At 41.0% G+C, this 27,275-nt stretch overlaps 1 protein-coding gene across 1 annotated transcript in view; it reads right to left on the reverse strand.

Annotated features, from left to right (window-relative positions):
- The window catches only part of LOC145448206 (uncharacterized), a 56,615-nt gene that overhangs the window by 6,238 nt on the left and 23,102 nt on the right, over positions 1-27,275 (reverse strand). The window lies entirely within an intron of this gene.

The raw sequence follows: 27,275 nt of genomic DNA on the forward strand, positions 1-27,275 counted from the left end.
CATGGCCGGCCAGAGCCAAATTTCATGGCCGGCTGCAATATATCAAGTTACTATCGATGATAAGTACTGTATGTGGCCGAATCGTGGTCAAATGCGTGATCAATTATGTTCTATTATGGGCGTACAGTAAATAGAACTAGGTGAGAGCGAGAGTTTAGCTCAGTTTATATGCATTTTCACCCGAAATACCAGAAGAATAGCGATACAATGAAACGATAGGAAGATAATGAAACGATCTGGAACAGTCTCTATATATCAATTAAAAACACAAAAAATGATCTAAAGAATGCATTAAAAAGGGGGATATCTGCTAAATGAAACAGGAAATAATGGTATAGAAAGCTAGAAGCGATGAAGACATTATCAAAACTGATAACTTGTAAGTGTTGATTTGTATCTTTCTTATAGAAATAGACCTAAATATTCGGCTGACACTCGTCACAGCTAATCGTATGCAACTGCATAGAATTGGAAAAAAACAAAGTATACCAGATATCTGTCAGAAAATCTCTATAAGTTCCCCAAAAGCTGTGAGATTCACATGACATTCTGTGGCCGGCCACAGAACAGATCAGAGCTCGCTGTGGCCGGTGCTTCCCCCGTTCTGATATTGATTTTCAACCTTTAGATGTGCATTGTGCAGTTGCAATCGATTGTATAGTTAGTTTTATTTTGTAAATATGCAAACCTACGATTAAACAATATGATGATGATAATGTCCTTCATTTTTCAACCATGTTTATCGTTTATGAGTCGGCGATTCGAATAAATAATACATATATATTTGATCATGTAGTTTAAGGATGTAGGGGCAGTTTAAAATCTTTCATGGATTGTCCTGATGAATTTATGAATAATACAATACTGCACTGGAAATTTGTCTTAATTCACTGCAGATATTTTTCGATTTACGCATAAGTAGACTCGACTATATACCTCCTTGAATGCATAATCTGTTTCATCGAGATACTGGATCGGTCAATATGCGGTCATTTTACCTGTTTTCTTGTTTTCAATACTAAATACCGTAATCAAAGTACCCGAACGAAACAATTAGGGAATCAAAGAACCAAGAATATGTGGAAAATACTCTTTCAAGTTCCAGAAAAGCTGTGAAATTCACATAACATTCTGTGGCCGGCCACGGAGCAGCTCGCAGCTCGCTGTGGCCGGTGCTTCCCCCGATGTGATATGTCTTTCCAACGGTATAGGACAGTGGTTCTCAACCTTTTTCACCTCGCGGACCGGTAAAATTTCAAAAAATATTTGGCGGACCGGTGGACTTTCAGAAATCGATATCAACCCAAAATGTAAAGTATGAAGCCGTTTTTTGCAAGCATATGGTGCTAGAAAGTGACATTTTTAGGGGCTTGATCGTAATTAATTATATGTTGATGAAGGCATCCATGTGATTTTAAAGTAGTGAGTCTGCTGAGTCGAGGTGAAATTGCGATTCCCAGATAAACGTGCTATCGTCGAGAGTCGTTTACACTCTTTCGCGCCGTATGCCGTGGATTTAACCGACCAGGCCAACTCGAACAATATTCTTCTCTTCGACAATATTGAGAGAAGCAGTGTTTCGGAGTCGAACCAAGCATCTTGTCGTGCTACCTTGCTGAATGTTCAATGCCCACTACCGCCAGACGTAGGCTACTCTGGCTACTATACGAATACAATGCGCCGCACGAAAACTCCTGGCAACAGCTATACCTGGCCAATGGCCAATTGGCCATACACAAAGCCAGTGCCGAAAAGGCACGTCGTCAGTCAACTTCCCGAAAAACGTTGGACTTAGGGCCCCCCACAGTTAGCTGGATGCTTTTACCAGTACTTGTGAACACATCCATTCTACTCAGTGCAGCAGAGAGTTTACATGGCCTAATCGCGCGAAGCGGAGAAATTTTTTATAATTCATAACCGAATCAATCAATAATATTGGTAATTGCATACATATTGCTATAATTTTTTTTTATCCTCTCGGAAATATCAGATTCTCCGATAGAGCTGAGTGAGGTGTCGTGTTGGAAAATTTAGGGCATGTAATCAAATTAAACATATTCGTGATGGACTAGTAAAATAATTACTTCGTTGCATGTCATTAATTCATGACCTAGCCTAGACTGTTATATAGTGAATTGAAATCGCCCACGCGTACTAAGCTAAAAAACGCACACGATTTCAAATTGCCATATCTTCACTGGAAAATAACTTTTATCTGTGGGATGGCGTTTCTCCTGTGGGGTACCGATTGCCAGGACAGCGAAATTCGGTTCCAGTCATTTAGGTGCCTTTGGGCAATTTGACTTACAAAGGGGAGTTGCTTTCGGCCAAGGTTTTAACGCAGTCCTATGTTAGCCTAAACTTCATCACGTGTTGGTGCGTCGTGGCGCGGCAATGGCTGACTCCGAAAATGCCTAATCTTATAAATCATGCTTAGCCTATTTCTTGGCGGAAGATCACCCAATAATCAAGGCATTAGTGCCATAAAATCGGACAAGGCGCGAAAGAAAATTTTAAAGAGTTGGATGAAGTTTCAACTAAAACACTCTATAATTTATGTTCATTCAAGAAATTACTTTGGGTCCCCTTCAAGCTATGCCCTTTCAATTGGGGGTTTGTGATGCGGCAGTTACGATAGGGCCTGGGCTACTGCAGAAAATGAATGAATGGAAAACGAATCATCGTGCAAACTGCGCATTTTAGCGAGTCATCTCGTACTTTTCGCTCGCTTGTCGTCAAATGACACGGCTTGAACTTCAAGTCAAATGTTTCCAGACCTACTGTTACCTCACGAAGTTCTCAATCAGTTCAAATTTTGATGTTTTATTTATTTCATGAATGGACAAGCCTTCAACATACTGCATCTTGAAATTAAGGTATAAAATTGTAAAATGCCTGGCGGACCGGCAGGAAAGTTGTCGCGGACCGGTACCGGTCCGCGGACCGGCGGTTGAGAACCACTGGTATAGGACATGTAGTTGCAAACAATTCCATAGTTTGTTATCTTTCGTATAGCTGAATAGCTGTGAAATGGATAATCCCAGGCTGATACAATCCTTCCTTTCTGTATCAGGTCTATGATGAGTCCGCGACATACGGTTATATACATATTTGATTATCGTACTGCTATACAATACATACGACGTTCGAGATCCTCATCATCAATGGAGCTTGCACTCATTTGCACGATGAAAATTGTGTCGATGAATCTATGAATATTTCTATGCTGTAGCAGCACGTGAACTTGACACACTGCAGATGTGCTGTATATGTAGAATAAAGGCAACGATGTAGCCTAACCTACCGGTAATATTGGTAAAATGCGGGGATTTGTTGCCAGAAATTTGATTTTGGTCACGTTTCCGATCCTATATAATTTGTATGTATATTGTATATCCACCTAGGTGCCGTTCTTCAAGGTTGAAACAAATAATGTACGAATGAGAGCCATTTCGCAGTCACTAACGATGCCGTGTATGCCAGAGGATACTTGATTACTTGGGTGCAAGGATCGTTTTGTATCGCATGTCATTGTTAGATCAAGCTGCTAACCGATGTGGTGGGCATAGGACGTAAATGTACCTGCTATATAATTAAATTACTGTTATAATAATAGATAACTCCAGATACTCTGCGTCATCTAATGCAGCATCATCGATCAATGCGACATCAAATGCAGCGCCATCGATCGATGAAAAATTGCCCATGCCAAGCCTGCGAATTGACCAATAGGCATGATATATTTGTGGTTGATGCAGGGAACAATTAATGTGCAATTCAGGGAACAATCTTGATGACACAGACAATTCCCAATCGTTCATTATAATTTGACATTTGAATGCAGTGCAAATACTTATCGCCGTGTAAAGTGCATCTGATCTCTCGTGCCCCTATGTGTTTTCTGTGAAAAGCATGTACTGGACACATTGCATTCATGCAACTATATACTTGTATATGAATTGTGAATGATTGTAATCATATCTTCAATTGCTTCAGATTTTGTGAAATTGGTAACGGAATAAACAAACTTTTTGTAGCAAAATATGACGGTTTCTTTATGTAGAAAACGAAAGAGGGGCAGGGAGTCAGATTATCTACGCTTGCATCACTAATGGGCTTGGGCGATGGAGATGCGAAGAAACTGCAAGGCTATCGAGTCCGCACCACGGTTTTATCTTTCCATGCAATCCCATTGCGTTGACCGCCTGGCGTGGAAGCTGTTGGGACACCAGTTTTAATATAAAGACGTTTGTCTGACCGAGCAATAAGATGTACGCAGTACGCTCATACATTACTCTATCAAATATTTATCTAGATTCTAGAAAGTTCAAGGAACGTATGTTTCGGTGTTAGTATACAACGCACCGTCCCAGAGTACTTTTGCAATAGTCAGTGGGAATTAAATTCATTTCTACAGCGAACAGAGAAGGTAACACGTGTAAAGCCGTGCAAATTTTGAACCCATCCCTAAACTACTCAATAAAGTGGTAATTTAACTTAGCTACGTGCGATAATATAGTGGAAGTCGTCTATATACAAACTAGGGATGGTGTGAACCTCTGAAAGGTTCAGGTTCGTGTGAACGCGAACCTTTTTGAAAGGTTCTGTGCGAACGCGAACGTGAACCTCATGACGTCACGTGACGTCATACTGCTAATTCCAAGCCTATCTTTCAATGTAGGGATAGCCGATATTAATGTACACGATACCTAGCGACGACTCCGGCCACATAATGCCACAATGCTGAAGTAAATATTGACGTTTTGAACGTCGCTAAATGTATCAACTGAGGCAATCAAATGATATAATGCTTCCATAGAATGAATATCATCCGTCGCTTTGCCAACAATTTCGACGAGTACTTGCCAGAGAATATAAGCTTACGCCTTAACGGTATTGGTCAGACCGGACAATGTAGTCGGCGTCTGACTATTGCTTCATTGATATTGAGCAGAGTGTAAAACAGGTTTTTGTACTTGATACCGGCTACCCCACAAGTTATACAGTTGTAGCCAACACCTTGCTCGGACGGATTTAGTTTTAATGATATACACATACAGTAAACATATGAAGTCAAGATTGACCCCGTACGCCTGCAAGATTTGTTACATCACAAAACGATATCAATTCCATTGATTGGTTGAATAAGCATCATTCGCTGACTACATGTATAGGACATGTCGCTCGTGATGTTGTGTGATTGTGGGCCAAGCTCACAGCAGAGGAGTCACTAAACAATAAACATTCACGAAAGGAAAGCTATATATCTTTGAGATTGTCAAGGTGCATGCTCGTTTTGTGTTGATTTCTTATGCTGCCAGCCCCATGCCATAGACTGGCCCGCAGTTGAAATGCAATAAATTCGAACCAAAGAAGTCATAATGAAGTGAAAATTCTAATATATGAAAAAGGTTCACAGTGCAGAACCTACCAAGGTTCTGTTGTGAACGCGAACCTCTAAATTTCCGAGGTTCACACACAGAACGCGAACGTGAACCTCACGTTCACACCATCCCTAATACAAACCTTGCCACCAGCAAGTTAGTATTGCAAATGAAGAAGATATACTTGACTATTCTCAAATTGGATGCAAAGGGCGGATTTTGATCCAACTAGATGTGCCAAAATCACGAACTGGCCATGAACTCGTGGCCGGCCACGATGAATTCTTATGGCCGGCCATGAAATTCACTGTGGCCGGCCACGAGACAACGCATTTTCATGGCCGGCCACGGGATATTCGTGGCCGGCCACAAAAATATCTGTGGCCAGTAAGTGGCCACGGGAAAGCTGAGGCCCCTACTGGGGGTTCTTAACCTTTGTTCGGTCGTGGCCCGTTTGCCGGTTTGAAAACGTTAAGTATAACCCATCTCTTATCTTGGAGTCATAGTCCCGTTCAATGCGTAGTAAACGCCAGCGCTGATATGCCTATCCGTCTAAAAATGTGCTCATTTTTCTCTCACTAATAACATTTGAATTTATACCTCTAGGCTCATGAAATCGCGATAAGCGTGACGAATATTTTCAAATTTAATACATATCCTCCGACAACCGACCAACGAAATAATTGTGGGCTCCTTAAAGCTCTCCTATTTGGCGGTTTGGGGTGCGGCAGTTACGGCCCTGGTAGATCGTAGTTATTGTGTACATTATGGCCGTCCGCTGTCCCATTCACGCTGCAAAAGCCAATTATGTAATCCCCGCTGTGTGACTGGGGTTATAGGTCCACTATGGTGGAGAATATTGTGCCATTCTGGGTCACCTTCAAACCATTCTGTGGTGAATGTGAAGAAAGGAGTTTTTCAATGTCTTGTATCCAGTGGTGGCCCTAGGATGGGCGGGCCCTAAGTGAAACTTCCAGCCACACCCCTACACCAATATCTAAAGAAACGCACACTATGTCAGTCCGACTATGCCAAACTGTATGTTACCAGACTTGTAAATGGTCAATGAAATGTATAGAAGTAACTATTCACTCGATCTAGATTCAATTACCAAATCCACTTATAGCAGGCAACTGTTACAAATAGGCCTACAGTGGCAAAAGTTTATACTTTTCAAGGAAATGAGAACATGGTTATAATGATTCGAGTCGTGAAGTCGTCAATTTATGGTGACTCGACTTCACTCAAGTCAAAAATAGATAAAAAAAAGTTCTGATTGACATTTGACTCGGATCCTTGTGACTTGATTACAACCCTGAATGAGGACCAAGAGCTAAGGACACTCAAGTCACTAAACAATGTAGTTAATAGAACACATGCATAGAAATTGAGACTTCTAATGAATGAAGGAACTTCTATGATCGGACAATTGAATTGATGCATTTAATACTTCAAAAAAGTAGAAATCAAAACTATGAGAGCAAACATGACACCAAAATAAAAAAGAACAACTAAATGAAAACCAATCAGAAATCGTAAAAAATGATATTAGCCTGGTGTAAAATTACCAAAGTAGTCGAAAGATCATGACTCATGAATACCAAGGGCAGCAACTATAACAAAAAATAACGACTTCCCTTTTTTCACAGGATAACTCAACAAAGATGGGTTTGTGATCATCAAGAATTATTAAACGCTCACTTAAGAAGGACTAGCTAATTTCTACGGCAACAGCGAAAGAAAAATGATTTATTCGCAACGGCACACAGCAAAAGTACTAACCGAGAAAGAAAAGAGCAAATACAGGTATATGACAAATCATCGCTCGTCCCAGAATTTTCCCAACCCAAGACACAGCTGTATGTTTATGATAACAAGGAATTCATTACCATAATTTTTTTCCATTATGCATTGATACAACAATTCTTGAAAAAAATCTGCCTAAAAAAACTAGAAATCAGACCTTTCTTGTTCAATCTTCAATACCGCATCGCATTTAACAATCCTGCCCAGTAATTCGTATTATTACACTGGTTAACACATATTGTTTAAGCAGACAAAGTAAGAGTGGTTTTCGGGGTTCTGAAGGGCACTGATTCCGACAATAACCAAGGACTGTGGAGTCGGATTCGGAGTCGGTGGAGTCGGAGTCGGAGTTTAGCTAATTTTCGCTTGATGGAGTCGGAGTCGGAGTCGTGAAAACCGTGGTGGCTGGAGTCGGAGTCGGAGTCGTGGAAGAAATACTGGCTGGAGTCGGAGTTAGTGAAAATGACCCCGACTTCGACTCCGACTCCAACGTCTTTATCTCTTAAATTACTAATAATAACTATAATATGATTTTTATGTACTATCAATCACTGTTATTAGTAACGATAAAGATCAGGGGCGGCCAAACTGTTCCCAGCAGGCCAAATGTGGCGCGCTAGAAGGTTTTGTGTGACCTGCGAGGTAACTCTCGAATTTAAATATAACATCAGGTAAAATTACAAGGTCAACCAAAATTTGATTAGCCTGACCGCGAAATTTGATGATGATGACTAAAACATCAGTTTCGACGAATTGGCGTAACCAGACCCCCCCCCACACACATTCAGCGCAGATCTTCGTATATGACCATGAAGTAGAATATTCCGTAGCAGATTTATTAGAGTTTAAATTTTTCTTAGAACTTCGCATGATTTATAGTCACATTTCTTGCATTTAGTATTGGAAACACTCCTAGAAATTTTAAATACGCGTAATTTACAGAATTGAGTCCAACTATAATCGCAATTAGGAGATGACGTGTCGTCCAACATGGGACTTCACTTGTGCGCCCGAAGCGAGTGCGCAAAATGACAGAGACATGTTCACCGAAACCGTCGATATTGCCATGTCTAAAACGGCAAATAATCGGGTCCTTGCAAAATGAGCCCATTGCTATACAGAGGTGACCCCCAATATGTGCGAGTAATATATTTATTGATCGAATTCATTCATTACCTTTGAAAAAGTTTCGTACTCTGCACGGACCGGAATCCGCTATTACTCTGAGATCGGAGGATTCCACCTCTAAAGTATTGGGGAACGTTACTTCGTCATTCACTATACATGATCAGAAGTACAGCGAAACACGTTTCGGAGTCGTAAACAACTTGTGCGCGGATGTGATCTTAGGATTGGAGTTTCTGAGAACTCACAAGAACGTCATTTTCAATTTCAACGGGCCTCGAAGCGACTTGATCATCGGTGAATCGTACTGTTCCGTCGCTGCCACCAAGATTACGGAGACTCCTAAGATATTCCACTTCGTAGATAGAAATGTCGATCCGATCGCTATGAAATCACGAAATTATTGCTCCGATGACGCCAAGAAGAGGTGTCAAGATTACTGGAAGAAGATGTGATAGAGAAGTCGGTCTCTCCGTGGCGGGCTCAGGTTCTGGTGACGAAAGATGAACGCCATAAAAAGCGGTTAGTGATCGACTATTCTCGAACTATTAATAGATATACGCCCTTGGATGCGTATCCGCTACCTAAAATCGAGCATATTGTGAATGAAGTCGCAAAAGGAACAGTATATAGCACCATCGATCTGAAAACCGCCTATCATCAGGTGTCGCTTTGCCCGCCAGACCGTCCTTTAACAGCTTTCGAAGCTGACGGTAATTTATACCAATTTCGTCGCAGCTTTCCAGCGATTCATAGACAATTTTATCCAAAACCACAACTTGCAAGGAACTATTGCTTACCTGGACAATGTTACTATTTCTGGAAATTTTTTAAAAAAAGAACACCGTAAGAGGTTGGAACTTTTCATGACTTCAGCCCAGGCTGACGGGCTAACGCTGAATGAAAAGAAATGTGTGTTCTCTGTTGAAAAGTTGTCGCTCCTGGAGTACCTCATTTCCCATAACAAAATTCAGCATGATCCTAGCCATCTGGAAACTTTGGTGGATATGCCCATCCCTGACAATGCAAAAAGTTCAAAGCGCTCTCTAGGTATGTTAGCCTATTATTCAAAATGGATACCTTCGTTTTCGGAAAAAGCAAAACCATTGACTCGAAACAATGAATTCCTGTTGAAAACCGATAAATTCGACTGCTATTGAATCATTGAAAATAGTCTTATAGGTGCTTGCCTAAGTTGTATATCTGACGACGAACCTTTCGAGGTTTCCTGTGATGCTTCCGATGTGGCCATCGCCGCCATACTAAGTCAAAGAGGCAGACCTGTAGCGTTTTAGTCGCATACTCTTGGCAAATGTGAGTCGAAATACAATATCGTTGAAAAAGAGGCCCTCGCTATTATTGAGGCTATTCGAAAATGGGGTTACTTGCTGCACCGCAACAAGTTCCGCCTTGTTACCGATCAAAAAGCGTTGTCATTCATATTCAGCAGAACTCACGCTAGTAGAATCAAAATGCTAAATTGTCGGTGTGCAAACTCGAAACATCGCACTGGTGCTGAGAATGTTGTTCCGGATACATTTTCTCGTGTATGCTGCTCTTTGCCAAACTCAGGCTTGTCTCTCTATCAGATGCACGAAGCTCTAGCTCAGTGGTTCTTAACCTCGCCTCCAGCGTCCCCCAAGGGGCGCTGGCGATTTTTAAGGAGGCGGAAGCGTTCAGGGGGCGATATGGGGGGGGCTGAAGAAAAATGGCTTCACAGTAGATGATGTGGTAGTTGGACATAACCATAATGAGTATTCAGAGCAAATTACCATGTCACAAAACATTTCAAATCCCGAATTTTTAGTCGCCCTACGCGACGATGTTTGTTACATAGGCTTACCATACGTCCTCTTTTAAGAGGATTTGTCCTCTTTTTTGAAAGTGTCCTCGGAGGACGCCCATTTGTCCTCTTTTTTGAGATTATGTCCTCTTTTTGAAAATTTAGGTCAGATTAAGAGCAAATTGAGAGTGATATGCCGCAAATTAGCACAGAAGTGAAGCTCCGGCGGGTATTTCGGAGTGAAAACGGTGATTTTAGCTCTGAGCGAAAAGATGACCTTTCTTTTTAAGTCAACCGCTCACAAAGTGGGAAAAGTTCACCGGTTTTTGAGAATTCTTCTCCGGTTTTGCAAGTCTGAAATTTCTGAAAAAGTGTCTTCTTTTTAGATTTCCAAATCATGGTAAGCCTATTGTTACATATGTTTTCATAAATGTAGTGGGTTATTATAATTCATGTAATACGAATCGCGCGTACTTTTAGATCGCCAATTTTCCGTTAAAACACCGCCCTCAGGCTTGCTAGGGTTATTTTCAACATCATGTTTCGAATTTGGTATTATACCCCGCAGCGCACAGCGTGTGAAAATCGAGGAAGGAGGCACTGCATATCACTTTTCAGAGTGAGAGCCCTTGTACATAAAATAAGTTTTGAAGCGTTGTGCAGGAAAGAATAACTTTGTATTTGACATCTACAAAATTAAATCGTCAGAATAATTCTTCATCGTATCATAAAGGATGATACTATCTATAGCAGAGGTCTCAAACACGCGGCCCGCAAGAGCATTTTGTGCGGCCCGCGACGGCATTTTGGAATTTCAAGTATTCAACAATATATTCAAGTGCCATATTTCAGATATAAGATCTTAAAGTTCACCCTAAAACTACTATAAAGATCACTGAAATCTCGAAAAACTTCACTATCACATCAGCATCACTGTTAAAAGCTACTACGCAGTAGAAGATCTGCTAACGTCACATTTCTAATTCATGATGATAAAACACGACCCTTGATGATTCGTGACTGAAAATTGTGATTTGGTTTGGTGCGACCTTCTCGTAAAATTACTCGATTAGGAATTGACTGGGTGAGTTAATAAAAATTACTTGGTCAAACGGCAAAATCAGAGAAGGATTTGCAACTCGGAACGGTGACTTGGTATTCCTACGGACGAAACAATCTATGAAACTGTCATGGGGAATAGTATATATTAAAACATCGTTGCGTGCATTGCGTAGGATATGTAGCAGCTATCTAATCCAGTCTGTATGGCTACCATTGGCATTGTGTGACCCCCGTGGCGTATAGTTGGTTACATGTTGGGTGTTGTTTTTTTTTTTTTATCCATTTTATTATTTATTGGTGTCGAGAAAGGTATAAGTAGGCTACGCTCTGCAGCTGTTACACCAATGAATTCTTTGCCGATTGGACATCTCTACTCCATCGGTTCGTAACCAGGGTCCGTAGACCCCATCGGGGTACAAAGCACCACACCGGGGTGCACGAGATGCATTGTCGAATTAGGCCTATATGCTGTGGAATATTTTCTTGGCCAATTTATTTAACTGAAAAATAGTATTGCCTCTATTCGCAATTTTATGTGAATGGGCTTTCTTATTTTCATGTAGGTACCATCAGAAATTGTGTTGAAAATGGTCAGGGGCAACAAGATATCTCATTGGAATCACAGGGGTGCTTGATGCATCCTCTCCTATGATATCTATAACTCATTAATTAAAAGAAATTGTGCCCTCCACAAGACAATTTTATTCAAATATTTGATATGATTTTTTCCGTGTCAAGCGTGAATATGACAATAGTACATTATATATCTAAGATGATCAAGGAATGCCTGTCTACAAGGTCCTGTCAAAAAGGCCTACCTGGAAATAATACATTGAATATCCTCATTATTGATGCTGCGGCCCGCGGCGTTATCAAAACTAGGAAATCGGCCCGCGAGCTCATTTGAGTTTGAGACCTCTGATCTATAGGGTGCTGTGGTTCACAACCTCACAAGAACGTTATATAATATGATTTGCTTCGTTTGGAATACATTCATGTTAAAATTAATAATTGGGTACATCACTAAAATCAATGTGCGCAGATATATGCATCCCATCCTCAGTTGACTTACTTATAGTTACACAAAGCAATAAGACAAATTCCAATACCATTAAGTTCCCAGTATTGCTAATCGCAGATGTGAATCCGGGATGGTTCGAACCACAGGGTATATGAGAGCGTGCCCGATTGTTGTTATAGCAACCTTGTTTTTACCCTGAATATACCACACACAATTATTATATGGTTATTATAGTCGAATGGTCCTTGAGCGCGACTAAAGCGCGAAATATTTACAATACCAAAGTCCTTGAAAGACCGACTGGACTTTGACCTCTTACAAGGACATAAAGTGCTGCAACCCAAACCCCAAATCAGTGAGCTCGAATGGTGCCCTAAATTATTTCGGTGAATGAACATAAATTACACATCATATTTTGACGACTCCCCCACGGAAGAATACGTATAACTATAGAAAATAAAATAGGCATTTCGGCGAGGGCCATTGCCACGCTACGATGCACGAAGACATGAAGTTCCGGTCAATATGTGACTCCGAGAAGTGTGTCAAAAAGATCGTCAGCGAGAAAACCTTAGCCAAAGAGGATTGCCATTCTGTTGACCGTAAACTTCGATGTATATAAATCAAATTGTCCATATATGCTTAAATCGCTCGTGCCGAATTATCATGTCGTTGGAATCTGCACCCCACAGGACAAATAATATCTATCAGAGATAATTATTTGCCAGTGAAGAAATACCAATTTGGAATCGTGTGCTTACTTAAGTTTAACACGTTTATGCGTTTCATTATCTTTTCAGTCTATAGCGGACAAGAGGTAACAAAATAACAGCATGTAACGAATTAATTATACCAACGGACACGCCCGAATATGTTCAATTATTAATTACATGGCCTTTATTTTCCAATACAACAGCTCACTGCCCACTCAGCGCTACTGGTAAACCTGATTATGTGGGCTGTGAGGATAAAAAGTTTATAGCGACATATATATGCAATTACTACCTATTCATTCATGCATTATAGAAAATTTTGGCGCCTAGAGCGACCAGGCCACATAAACGTTGCTGACCATCGAACTCACGCGCTGGGGTTCCTGAGGGCGACGCCCTCGGAAGTTTGGTTTATCACTTTATGGGTGCGCACGAAAATCATTTAGGGGAGCTGACGAAGTGCTGTTATAGCCCCCCTCTTACCCACTGTCTTTATGACTGTACTTACAATATGGGGTAAGGGAGGCGGTGGAGCACGATAATTTTCGAAAGGGGGCGCTGAGGGAAAAAAGGTTAAAAACCACTGCTCTAGCTCATCCCGGGGTACGACGGTTGCATCATTTTATTAGAGCGAAAAACTTGCCTTTCTCTATAGATGAAGTCAGAAAGATCTGTGCTAACTGCAGAATATGCTCGGAAATCTATAAATGCAACGTCCATCACCGTCTCATCAAGTCGACTATAGGCCGTGGAAGAGAATATAAAGTATTGATTTCAAAGGCCCTGTCGAAGGATCTCGAAAGTATCTGCTCGTAATTGTTGACGAATACAGCAGATTTCCATTTGCCTATCCATGCCGAGATATGACTTCAGGTACGGTTGTTCATTGTCTCACTGATTTATTTTCCTTGTTCGGTCTGCCCGAGTATGTTCACAGCGATCGTTCAAATTCGTTCTTATCGAAGGAAGTAACGACGTTTCTTACCCGTAAAGGCATAGCAACGAGCAAAACTACACCGTACCATCTCACTGGAAACTCTTAATATGAGCGTTTTAATCAAATGCTCCAGAGATCGGTAAAAATGCTCTTAGCTTCACGAAAGCTACCTGAAAGTTCATGGGAAACTGTATTGCCAGATGCCCGTCACTATATCCGTTCGCTTTTGTGTACTACTACTAATTCATGCCCGCACGACACATTTTTCAATTTCAGTAAAAGTATGATGGAGGAATCGGTTGCAGATTGGATACTCCAAGGGGGCTCCGTATTGCTGAGGAACTTCGCAAGGAGGAGTAAAAGTGATCCGCTCGGAATCGAAGTCAATTTGCCCGAAACTAACTCCAAATATGCCTTGATCCGGCATCCTTCCGGGGTGGAATCGACGGTCTCTGTCAAGGACCTCGCACCTTATCCATCCTCTACCGAGCAGTCTCCACTCGATGACGGGGCTGTCGAACCGGACCAGTCAGCGGTAAACGACTCGTCTCTGGTGGAACCTACGGCTGACGTTACCAACAACGATGATTCGTCGGAAACTTCGCAAGAAGTTGTCATTGATCCTCCGCCTTTGAGAAGATCAAGTAGAATCAGACGTGCGCCTGAACGATGTGGGCAATCCTCTAGAGTCTAGATGACTTTTATTTTATTAGTGGGGGAGATTGTGGTGATTCAGTACCTTTGACCACTAGATGGTGTTGATGCTGTTTGTTTTCTGATTGCCTTTACGTCGTGACTGTTAAGTTCATCCTGTACTAGTTGGGTGTGGGATCGTTTCTGTTCGTTGTGCCTGCGTTAACTCTGTTTTATTGCAGTGCTGTATTCAGATACACTAGCTTACTTTTATGTTAATAGAAGCCTAGGAACCGATCGTATTGAGTTCTATCAAAGGGTACAACAACTATTAGTAGTGAGAGTGTGTGTGCAAGTAATCAGTACAGTGTGTAATGAGAATATTGGTAAGATGCGTTTCTGTATTAGTTGCTGACTCATACACAAGAGCAACACTTCGATTGTTTTAACTTACATTTTAATTATACAGTATGGGATGTATGTCCTGTTCGAATGACTCATACATATTAGGTAATTAGAGAGTCCATGTTATGAAAACTGATAAAATATGAAAAAAGGAAGGAAATTTAGAAAGGCATCTTCCATGCATAGTGAATAATTTGACCGGTGACACCATGAAATAATTTTGCATGCCATCGGTAATCATATGTTTGCATATGTTTAATGATTATATGATAGTGATTTAACGGTCACTGTGGCATATAATTTTCGAAGTAAATTGGTAATACTGTTGGAGTCGGGGTTGGAGTCGGAGTCGGTATTTTTGAAGACTCAGGAGTCGGAGTCGGTCCATTGAAAATGTGTGGAGTCGGAGTCGGAGTTGGAGTCGGTGGTAAAATTTACCCATTCCACAGCCCTGCTATAACCTTGGTTGTGTCAAATTGGCTCTTGTTTTGGAGATAATCCATGAGGCTATTTTGACAAAAATCTTCCGTTTTTGCTGTAATGGCTAGATAAAAAATCGGCTCAGTCGTACTATAAAGTTTAGAAATACAATCTACTTGTTATTTTTACACACAGAAGACTCTTTTAAAACAAAATACATTAGATTTATCATAGGTATAGAACGGATATCATGTACACAAATAAACTCCAGTCATGTATATAAGTATTTAGCTAGATACCCAAATGACGTGGCAATTATTCAATCAGTTTTACGCAAACCACCTATTGTAAATTTGAAATAATCAGTTGGAATATTATGTTATTCATTTATTTTAAAGCACAATTGTTTTTGTAAGATTTTCGCCTGTAAGCAATTTAGTGCAGCTTCTCGAAAGGTTCGAGCAATGGTCTGCCAAAATATGTTCATCTCATCTGCCCTGATATCTTTCTATTGATGTCTTGGTGGAACCTCTCCCCTTGCTAATCAACAAGATCATCAGGAACTATATCAAGAACAGAAAGTGAACTTTTATGCTCATGTTTGTTCCAAGTTTTCCATATGCAGAAACGAATTTTCGGACTATCTGTTGGTAGTTGGGTCACTGGGTCACTGGATTCTTTGTGATCATCTAAAACGTTTCATTAACTGCATCTTATGATAAATTCAATGCAGTGAACTCCTTCCTAATATGAAATTGGAATCTTTCATCCGTATTTGAATCTGAAGAGCTTCTGGGAGGTACAGAACTTCAATATACAATTGAATAGTATATTCATAATGAAATGAACCCGAATAATTTCGGCTGACACTCGCCAGGGGTAATCTTCTGCAACTAGTAGAGAATTGGAAAGAACATTGTACATCAACTATCGTATCACAGAATATGACGTCACCAGCATGAAAGAGAGAGCGTTCAATGCACAATTTTTAGGTGGTACACGAACTCCTTTTGTTGACAGAGTTTGGGTTGGTGTATTTTGATAAAAGTCGACTCCAAGGCACACAAATGGAAGTGTGAACGGCCCCTCCCAACGACGCGAAATCTGTCATCACGATAATTATTCGCACAAATCGGATTATCCAACAGATGCTGGCCGGTGGCAGAATTGATTGCCTTTGATCGGTCACCATTAAGCTCGAGCGGATGCTTCGAATTTTGACATTGAGGCGTAACAATTCTGTTTGGCCAAACAAGAGCGAAGCTAAGAATAAAGAGCCAGACAGCATTGTTGCGTCACAATTCAAAACTCGATTACAATCCAAAATTCGAAGCAGATTTTAGGGGGTTCCAGGACCATGAACAGAATAAAATTTTCGTAATCACTACAGCAGCAGCTTTCCATTGATACCCGTTTTATCGAATTTAGCGCTCGGCAAACCGGTCAAAAATGGCCGTAAAGTTGCCTTTGACCAAATGGAAAGTGTGACGCAGACCATTTTCACTTAGCCGTGAGATTTGCTTGTGTCCACACTATATAGGACCAGCACCGTAACTGCCGCACCCCAAACCCCCCAATTGGGGGGGGCCGAGCTCGAAGGGGGCCCAAAATTATTTCGTGAATTAGCATAAATCATAGAGTATTATTTGAAAATTTGTGCAATTTTTTCAAAATTTTTCGCGCTGCGCGCGATTTCATGTAGCCGTTTCTCTATATTGTAGGGTATTGGGCCATTACCGCGCCACGACGAACCATGACATACAATCAAGTTTTAGGCCATATAACATGCGACTCCAAGAAGTGTGCCAGAACGATCGGCAGCGAGAAAAGCTTGGCCGAAAAGGTCTATGCCCTTATGCAGACCGAAGACTTCGTTATATAGGCTATACAAAATGCATATAGGTTTAATTGTCCATAGGCGCCTAAATGACTGGCACCGAATGTTCCTGTCTTTGCAATCTGAACCTCACAAGACAAATACCATCCCGCTGGGAAAAATTTTATTCCAGTGAAGAAATACCAATTTGAAATCGTGTGCGTCTCTTAGTTTAGAAGCCTACGTTTAGGCGATTCTATATTTTTTGATATAGCAGACTGGAAGTCACGAAATAACATCATGTAACGAAGTCATATCAACGGGTCCGTCCGCCCGAAGATGTTTAATCATTATTTACGGGCCCTCCCGTTTTCAAGACACTTCACTCAGCTCTACCGGTAAATCTAATTACGTGAGTAGAGAGGACAATAAATTGATAGCATAATATATATGCAATCGCCGATCTGATTGACCGATTTTATCATAAATTATCGAAAATTTTTGCGCTTCGCGCTGGCTCACAATGCAGTACAGATAATTTCGTGAATAAGGCGAACAACGTGATGGGGGGGGGGGTCGTTTTATCACCCTATGAGAGCCCAAGACCCACATTTTTGGGGGCCTGACGAGGTGCTGTTTCGTTCCTGCCAACGGGTATACGCCCGAAGATGTTTAATTATTATTGAGTGGTCCTACCTTTTCAAACACACCTCAATCAGCTCTACCGGCAAATCTGGTTACGTGAGCAGAGAGAAGATAAAAATTGATACCAATATATGCAATTCCCGATCATACTGACCGCTGAAATCATGAATTCTAGAAATTTTCCGCGCTTCGCGCGCTCAGGCGGCAAAAGCTGATTCACTAAACATACTCCCAATGAATATGATCAATAGTGGTAAACAGTGTATCGCCGGAGAGGGGGTCTGGGGGGCGAAGCCCCCCAGAAGTTAGGTCGATAACCCTATGGGGGGCCCAAGACCAAAGTTTTGGGGGGGGTCTGACGAAGTGCTGTTACGGCCCTGTATAGGACACTATGGTGAACTAATATTTTCGCACTATAATTCAATTATGATTGATAGTAAGAAAAAAATGCTCATGCCTCAGAGAAATGGGCATATCGGCGCCAGCGATTACCGCGCATTGGACAGGAAGATATATAACTCTAGTATAGGAGATAGGCCACAGAACATTTTCAAACCGGAAAATGGGCCATGGCCTAAGAAAGGTTGAGAACCCCTGAGCTAGAAAAATGACGTCAAATTCATTTTCTGCTTTCTTTCGCTAAACAATCATCATATTTTCGGAGTAACTGTTCGATTAGCGCGAGGCACGAGGATAGTAGTTAATACCATCATTACAGACTCACATTTTCAAGTTACTGTAACACAAATTTTCACCCCTTCAAGTTCAAGGGTGATTAAAGTATGGACCGCAAAGGGCATACGTTTGAGTCGACACGGTGCCGGAGCTATCTGGTAGTGTGTATATGTAATATTTGTTAAATTGATTGCAAAATATCCGGCGATAGTTTTTGCATATCCAACGTCACAGTGTTGGGTACTGTAGTCAATAAGCGAGACAGAGAGGCAGACCGTTGGGATGAACTAGTGTAAGGGCGTGCAACGAGCGAGTTTAAGAATATGAGACTCATTAATTTCAAGGCCAACCCCTTCGGGCACATGAAGACGTTAAGTTTTGGCCATCATACCGCTGATAAAATGCGGTGCCAAAAATATATGCAGCGACAAAACCTTGACCAAAAATTACCGGTGCTGGATGTCGAAAGATTTCGATATTGATACGCTCCGTTGTCGGTAAAGAATAGTCCTTGCAATCTGAGTAGACAGTAGTACAAATGCGACATGCAGAGGAATTTAATCACCCTAATTTGAAATCGCGTGCGTCAGACATGTTTTGAGAGCTGTGTTGGGTAGAATTGTGGTGTGCGCGTTCTGTATGTCATACATGTCCGCAAAATCGTAGCATACTACTGTCATTTTAAAAATGAATTCCTTTTCATGGGTGAGGCTCTTATCGCGAGATGCCACAAAAGCTCAGATTTTAGTGGTAGTCTAAAAAGCTGCGCTAACGTTATCAAACTGTTATGAATTCTGAAGTTAGATCGAGCTAAAGAGCCGAACACAATATCGTGAGTTTATTTGCTCTTCTCATCATATAGGCTACTCGCACGACAGAAAATAGGAAATCGAAAGAAAAGAACACAAGCTGGAGCAACGTATCCTAAGGTATAGCGAGCTCTAATGTGCCTACTCTCCTTGATCGTTTTGGACCTTATTTTCCAAGACATAAGGCAAATGCCACAACACCAACATGTGGTTTTTCACTATTTCGACAAACTGGAACGTCACCGGGGCAATTGTATCAGCTCTCAAAAACGATTTCTGCCAGCAAGCATTTTCCACTCGCGAACAATACGATGTATTTGGGATATAAGTGCGGAACAGATTTTAAGACCTGGCCATCCAAGGCACTAGTAAACGTTCTTGTACAAAACCCAACAACTTGTTTGGCCGAGAAGGGTTTTAGTGAGGTAGTTGAAACCAAAACGAATGAAAAAGTTGCCTTTTTAACGAGACACTTCAAAGCCCAAGCTACATACTAGCCAATTTTTGCACACCTGAACGAAATGTTGTTAAGAATGTTCATCTTCTTTTTGTATAACATTTTTCGGTTAGTTTGTGCGAATGAAATTTATTTTACAAAAAAAGTGCGAATGGGGCTCAAAGTGCTTGAAAAGCACTGGTTTAGACCAGAGTTGGATCAATTGTAATTTGTAATTGAGCTGAATGTAATTGTATTTGTAATTGAAGCATCTCTAATTTGTGTAATTGTAATTGTAATTGTAATTTGATCAAAATTTTGCTCAATTACAATCTCAATTACATTTTCATGGCAACCTGACAATCACAACATAAAATAATCATTTAATCAATCATTTATTCGTCACACCAGTGAAAATCCGGTACGAACCAGGATGACGACGAGGGGCCTTGAGGCCTTAGTAAATAGTCACCACATGTAATAATTAGCCTATGTACATCGGTGTTCTATGCGTGCTGCGTTAGAACTAAATAATTCAGTCACGCTAAACTGTTTCCCATAGGCTACTTCAGTAGCAACAGAAAACTTCGTGAATTACATTATAGGTTAAACCAGTGGTTCTCAAACTGGGGGCGTGCCCCCGTGAAAGCATCTGAATGGGGCGCGACGCTCCAGTGAAGTGAAATCTTTTCCGCGCTTGGCCAGATTCACCTCCGTTTTATAGTTGTTGCTCAGTGTATAGTCTGAATTTCGTGTTGGAGAATTCTCTCATCAACAGTCATAACCTTCCATACCATCAAGCTAAATGTAAAGATTGCTAACTTTTTGGTTTCATTGTGTGCTATGACGATAAGGGGGCACGAAACATTCACTGTCATAAAGGGGGGCATGTCTAAAAAAGTTAGAGAACCAGTGGGCTAAACTAAATCCTAATATTTCAAAAATGGATGAACACTGAACAGCAAATCAACTCTTCTGAAACCTGTGCTGAACCATTTCCTACACCACGGTCAAAGTTTAATAAATCTCTGACCAGTACCGAGGCTTGTTGCAACAATTGCAAAAAAATTCAAGTTTCCAACCGAGGCTTCATCAAACTTGATCACGCATGTGTAGGGATGTTATCCCAATCTTACCTCCGATCTTGGCCAAATTTACTGGGGCCAGAAACTTTTCGCACCCTAATGTTCATCAAATGCAATCTAGCAGTTTCCGAGCAAGTGAAAATGTAAATGCGAAACAAAATATTGTAATTCTTAGTTATCAGGAGGTTCTTTCCTTTTGCATTTATTTTAATTTTACTCACCTTATCGGTATCATCCTTATCGCATACGCCTTACCAATTACATTTCATTATCCTGACTCAGCTCTGAGTAGCCTAATCGTTTGATTGCATTTCATTGACTGTCCTGTAGACTATTCGCTGTTAGTCGCTCAAACCTTGGGTTTTAACAGTCGCTTGAAGACAGTTTTCCGTGCTTGTAGTTTTCAGTAATCATGATTAGGAATACTTCGAATACGTTCCAGTTTTTTTTTAAATAAAAGGTATTCAACATATCAGGAATGAAACATGAATAGCTTGAGATTGTTTCTAATTACTTCGCTACGGTTGTCAAAGAGCACCTCTTTACTGAATCAATTACCTGTTTAAAAGTAATGGTAATTGTAATTATAATTGTAATTAATTACATATTTAACAGTAATTGTAATTGTAATTGTAATTTGATATTTTTAGCATTGGGTAATTGTAATTGCAATGTAATTGAAACATGCAAGGAAGTAATTGTAATTGAATTAAAATATTTTAATTGATCCAACTCTGGTTTAGACCAAAGAAAATGTCTCCAGGTGTATAATACAGCGGGTTCCCCAACGTGGTGTCCGCAGGCCCCAGCTAGCCCGCGAGGACCATATGAGTAGCCCGCGAGCCTGTTCTAAAAATAGATCGAATAGCTAGCAGCATTCACCAATATTCGTCAGATTATTACTAGTGAGCTTTTAAATATATAGATGGAATGATTTAGCTATTCTAGTTTAAATCACACTAAGATGTAACTTACAAATGACAATACATATATGTAAACACCTAAAATGATGATATGAAATATCGTCAATTACAATTAGTAATACGCCAACATGTAATAGAATCACAAGATACCGAAGACGTAGGATACGGCGCACTGCCTGTACAGGCGACATGACGGAATGCCATCCACGGTCTTCTTGAAATGGCGGGGGGCTCCATTATGGCAGCTCGACGTCCAAGACAATGCCAAAGTAGCAAACAGCATTGCTATTCTGTAGCAGATAGCCGTGAAGTAGGCCTACTAGCAGATTTTCAATATCTGTATGCCCATTACGCATCCTCTGACACAGCTTGTTTTTCTTACACTCAACGCAGTCCAGTAACATGTTTCTAACTTTCTGTAATCGCTGTTGCCGTCTGGTAAAATGAAACCTGTCATGTCTGTCAAAGCTCACCAGGCTGCAGCAAACATTTGGTGCCTTAATGACGCGGAAAAATGCAGTGGTGTGTGCGCACTGCGCAGCAGCTATGAAGGTTGCAAGCGTGTTTGGTTCAACTTATCGTTGTGAATCAGTCTTTTTGGACATTAACTTCATCAAAAACAAACACAGAACACGCCGTACTAATGCACGATGCACATCTGGAACACTCACTCAGAGTTGCAGAGTCAAGCTACATACCAGAGTACAGCGCACTCGTTGATAACATGCAGTGTCAGGCTTCTCACTGACTGATATAGAAACAGAAAACATGATGTCCACTGTCCAGTGTCCAGTCTAAAGTGTAACATGATTTCTTTACAATTTGAGTCGACTGTTGTTGTATGATTTATACTAACATGGTGCGAAGTAATTCATGATTTCTTAAATAATCTTAGTGGTTATAACTAACTTAGAAGTCTTACCGTAATGATGATTCCTGCCCAGTGCTATGAATATCGAAGCGGGAATTCAGTCTGGTACGGGTAAACGGCGGGACTAAATGGTAGCCCGTCGCTTCAATCAGTAGCCTACCTAAGAAGTAGCTCTTGATTGCAAAAAGGTCGGTGACCCCAGGTCTAATGATTAGCGATCGTTACGTCATGATTGTTCAAAAGTGACTCGGAATAAATCTGAAGTGGGGAATGAAGACAAAAAGGTTGGGAACCTCTGGTTTAGTTGACATAGCAGGAAGGAGGTCGCGAAATAGCATCATGTAACGAAGTCATTATACCAACGGGCGCGCCGAAGATGTTTAATTATTATTTAGGGATCCTACCTTTTCCAGCAGACCTCACTCAGCTCTACCGGATAAAAAATTGATAGCAATTTATATGCAATTCCCGATCATATGGACCGATTCAATCATGAATTATAATTATAGAAATGTGATGCCTCGCGCGTTTTGGCGATACCAGCCCACTCACTAACCGGACACCCAATGCAGATGAGAAGTAGCGGCAATATGCGGATAGCCTGAGGGTATTTGTCGGTTTATCACCCTATGCGGAGCCTAAGACCAACGTTTTTTAGGGGCGGGTTGACGAAGTGCTGTTACGGTCCTGAGGCCAACAATGATATCGTGCGTACCAGGCAAAGCAGATGCCATTGTGCAGGCAAGCGGTGGTATCTTGCGCACCGGGCCTATTCCAGATGCGATTCTTCAAGCCAGCGGAACTAGGCTTAATCCGATTTGCGCGAATAATTATCGAGACGATCGATTTCGAATCGTTGGGCGGGGCCGTTCACAATTCCATTTGTATGCCTTGGAGTCGACTTTTATCAAAATACACGAACCCAAACTCTGTCAACAGGAGTTCGTGTACCACCTAAAAATAGTACATTGAACGCTCTCTCTTTCATGCTGGTGACGTCATATTTTGTGATACGATTGTTGATATACAATGTTCTTTCCAATTCTCTACTAGTTGCTGACGATTACCCCTGACGAATGTCAGCCAAAAATATTCGGGTTCATTTCAATATGAATATACTACTCAATTGTATATTGAAGTTCGGTACCTCCAAGAATCTCTTCATTGTAAAAAAGCGTGTATTTCGGGAGTCGAGCCTAAATGGCGACTTTATTTTGTCAACACAGTAACATCGGTCCAAAAGCTTTCGAAATCATCAGTTTTCTAGTCCAGAGCTGGAGCTTTCAGAATTTTTGAAAAGTGTCCTATTTTTCGGATCTCAAAATGTGGTAACCCTACAGTTAGTCCATTACGACTATGAATTGAAATGCGGACGTAGGCTATATAAGTAATCGAAATGCCACCATAAACAGGAGAAAGGTGTGCGACCTCTGTTCAAGATCGATATATAAATACAGATATTGCAGTTGTACATTGAGCTTAACCGCTCTCTTCGCTCCGATTATTCGAAATTTCATGCCTGTGACGTAATGTTTTGTGATACGATTGTTGATATACAATGTTCTTCCCAATTCTCGACTGAGTGCTGACGACTACCCCTGACGAGTGGCAGTTGTAAATATTCGGATTCACTTCAATATGAATATACTATTCAAATGTATGAATATATATTGTGAATAATTCTTTATATAATTTGCTCAAAATCTACCGTGAATCGGAATACATTTCACACTATATGCTCCTTCCTGAGCTCTAAAAGCCAAAAGGAGCTTGGTCTGGATCGGGGGTCTTCAACTGAAAATTGGTAGTGGCCTAGCCTTGCAATAGTCGTGTTCCATCTCGAATCGGCGTATGTAGCGATATGAAAGTGCATCATTGCTACTATGCTGAACTTGCTTCCTGATATAGACTGTAAATCACGTACAGATCCACCAGATTCTGAGGTATCAAATTCGACTGAAATTATATCGACCCGACGGTTGGACATTTAATAACTATATATTGAATATTCCACAATTGCTGATTCGATGTAACAGTCTTTGAGCAATAGACTCCTCGATTCGGACACAGGCACCTAGTCATAACATTTATTTGACCATGCTATATGACAGGGGTCGCCGACGCAGTGTTCGCGGGCGCCAGGACCAAACGAGTCTCCCGCGGTTGCAGTAGCAAATATTCAAATGAGAGCTTTGAATGTCGTAGTGGAGAAGGGTTACATATGAACAGCAGTTGAACATAGGTCAGTCGACTGTAAGGAACATATGAACGTGCTTTTCGTTTGGGGCGTTGCTCTGCCTTCGCCCTAATGGAGACTTAACGGGAATCTAGTTAACTTCCCGAGCCTCGAGGCGCATATTGACGCATCAGCGCACAGTGCTGCAACGCTACTGAACTCGCAGACGCTGGAGAGAGTTATCTGCTCTGGCAAGTAACGGAAACCCCACCCAGTGCTCTCAATGTCCAAGTAAAGAAATCGAACATCACACGGATAAACGGTAGGAGTAACTGGTAGTCATCCTTATTAATCAATACCCAAGAAGTAGCTCTTAGTTTCAAAAAGGTTGGCGACCCCCTGCTATAGAAGATGTAGCAAAGTCTCCGTACTCCGTACTATAATATACACTCCATCGGCTGATGATATTTATTCAAATTGCTATACGCGAGGAACTAGCCTACATATGCAAGGTTCGCACATAGTCTGCAGAGGCTGCGATATTTTTTGTCGAACGAAAGGTTTATGGCCTTGAGGCGAGCAAAATAACAGGAATCAACATACAATAATAAATTAACAGGGTCATGCTTGAAAATTGTGATAACAATATATCACAATTTTGGAAGATATTATGGACTGCTGCGTTGCAAAATCTTGCGAAAGTCGCTTGAATTGGACACCACTGATGTCGATCCAGGTACATCTCATGGGAAGTGTTTCACTATATACAAGTTGGGTTGTCAAAAATATCGAATAAGTCATGCTCCTCCATTACTCGCGTCTGTAAATTCTTAGATATTGCTGCTATTGGTATACTGTATTGTCGTTCTAGGGCAGGGACGCAAAACTCAAACTCGGCCATATCAGTATGACAACCGCCTTCAACGGGCCAGATATCGGCGTCACTGCGATGTTCCTTCCCAATCTAATCCTTTATTAGGCATATTTCTCTTATTGCCATCTCCTAACCAACCTCACTATTCCGCCAAAATATTTTGTTTTATCCTGGCTTTGTTGTATCATGCCAGTGGCTGATACTGAAAAAAGCTACTGCCCCAGGCGGCAGATCAGCCTCCTTCACTGCAATTCTATTTCTGCTGTATATTGTCACAATAAAGATACTTTTTCGTCCTCACCGATTTCATGGCATTTCTTGACAATGTTGTGGGATGATCATGACTTCGGAAAAGTGTTATTTCCAGTAACGTTTGTAGCTTTGCAATATGTTTGGTATGCTGCGACACGGCCAATCAAGGTTTCAATGCTTCCTTGGTGAAAAATAGTATCTAAACCAGGGGCGGACAACTTCTCCGGTCGGCGGGCCGGATATGGGAAAATGAAGCACTTGGCGGGCCGGATTACAGAATATATACATTATACATTATACCTCAATTGCGTATTTATCCACCTATACAAGGAATCCACTGTATTTAATGCAAACTTCAAGTTTAAAGCATAGAGTCTAAAAACAGTATTTATTGAATTTATTTACAGCAGCTATTGAAGTCAATCATAGATCTGCGGTCGTTCAGTATTGTCAACTAGTTTTTTGAACTCTGGTTACATGTCGTATGCGGAAACCCTTACTAAAGACTGCATGCGAACATCAGTTATATTGAAACGCGGCCTTCCTCGTTAATGTTCTTGGCAGTGTTGGGATCAAGTCACTACCTTCGAGTCACAAGTCATCTCGTGTTATTGCACATTTTGACTCGATTCAAGTCAAGTCATTTGATTTTCAAAGGTGACTCGGGTCAAGTGAAGTCACTCGATATTTGAAGGTGACTCTAGTCAAGTCAAGTCAAGTCAAGTCAAGTCACAATTCAAGTCACGAGTCAAGTCACTAGTCAAGTCAAGTTGAAATTTCAAAGTACTAGACATGATTCAAAGTTATTGCATTTTGCTGACTGTTTTAAATACAGATGAAGTACCCATTTATTCGGAATCGACGAACGAATAAACAGTTAGTTTGTTTATTTTGAGATATTCATGGTGTTTATCGACTACTACGGTCATTTACACCAGACCAATATTCTTCATATTTATTCCTCAACTGCCGACCTATAGCACGGCCCACTTCTAGGCTTTGCGTAAGACACCGCTTACGCGGATTCAGTGGCGAGGAGTAATGGAATGAAGAGTTGATTTTACTCACAAAAGGCGCTGTATCGCTCACGCATACGCAGAACTACTCAACTACGCAAGTATAGCGGTGTCCTCAGTCTTTAAATATCTGCCAAAATACAGGATAACATACGAAACCTCAGAAGGTTTAAAAATGATATAGGTCAATACCCTGCCCACCTACTCATTAACGATATATAATTATAAACGTATGAGCCATATTCGTTTGATTTAAATTATATACAAGAGAACTGGTTGAGGTGAGCAAGTGTAAGACAACGTAAGCTGTTGTATATGCTCCGATCTATTTATTTGTGATATAACAATGGTGGTTTGGCGAGCTTATTCAAGATACAGCGACTTAGTCAACATCGATTGCTTGATGAC

This window comes from Botryllus schlosseri, chromosome 10, assembly GCF_051294905.1.
Source record: "Botryllus schlosseri isolate E-star chromosome 10, Bs_hap1, whole genome shotgun sequence".
NCBI lineage: Eukaryota > Metazoa > Chordata > Ascidiacea > Stolidobranchia > Styelidae > Botryllus > Botryllus schlosseri.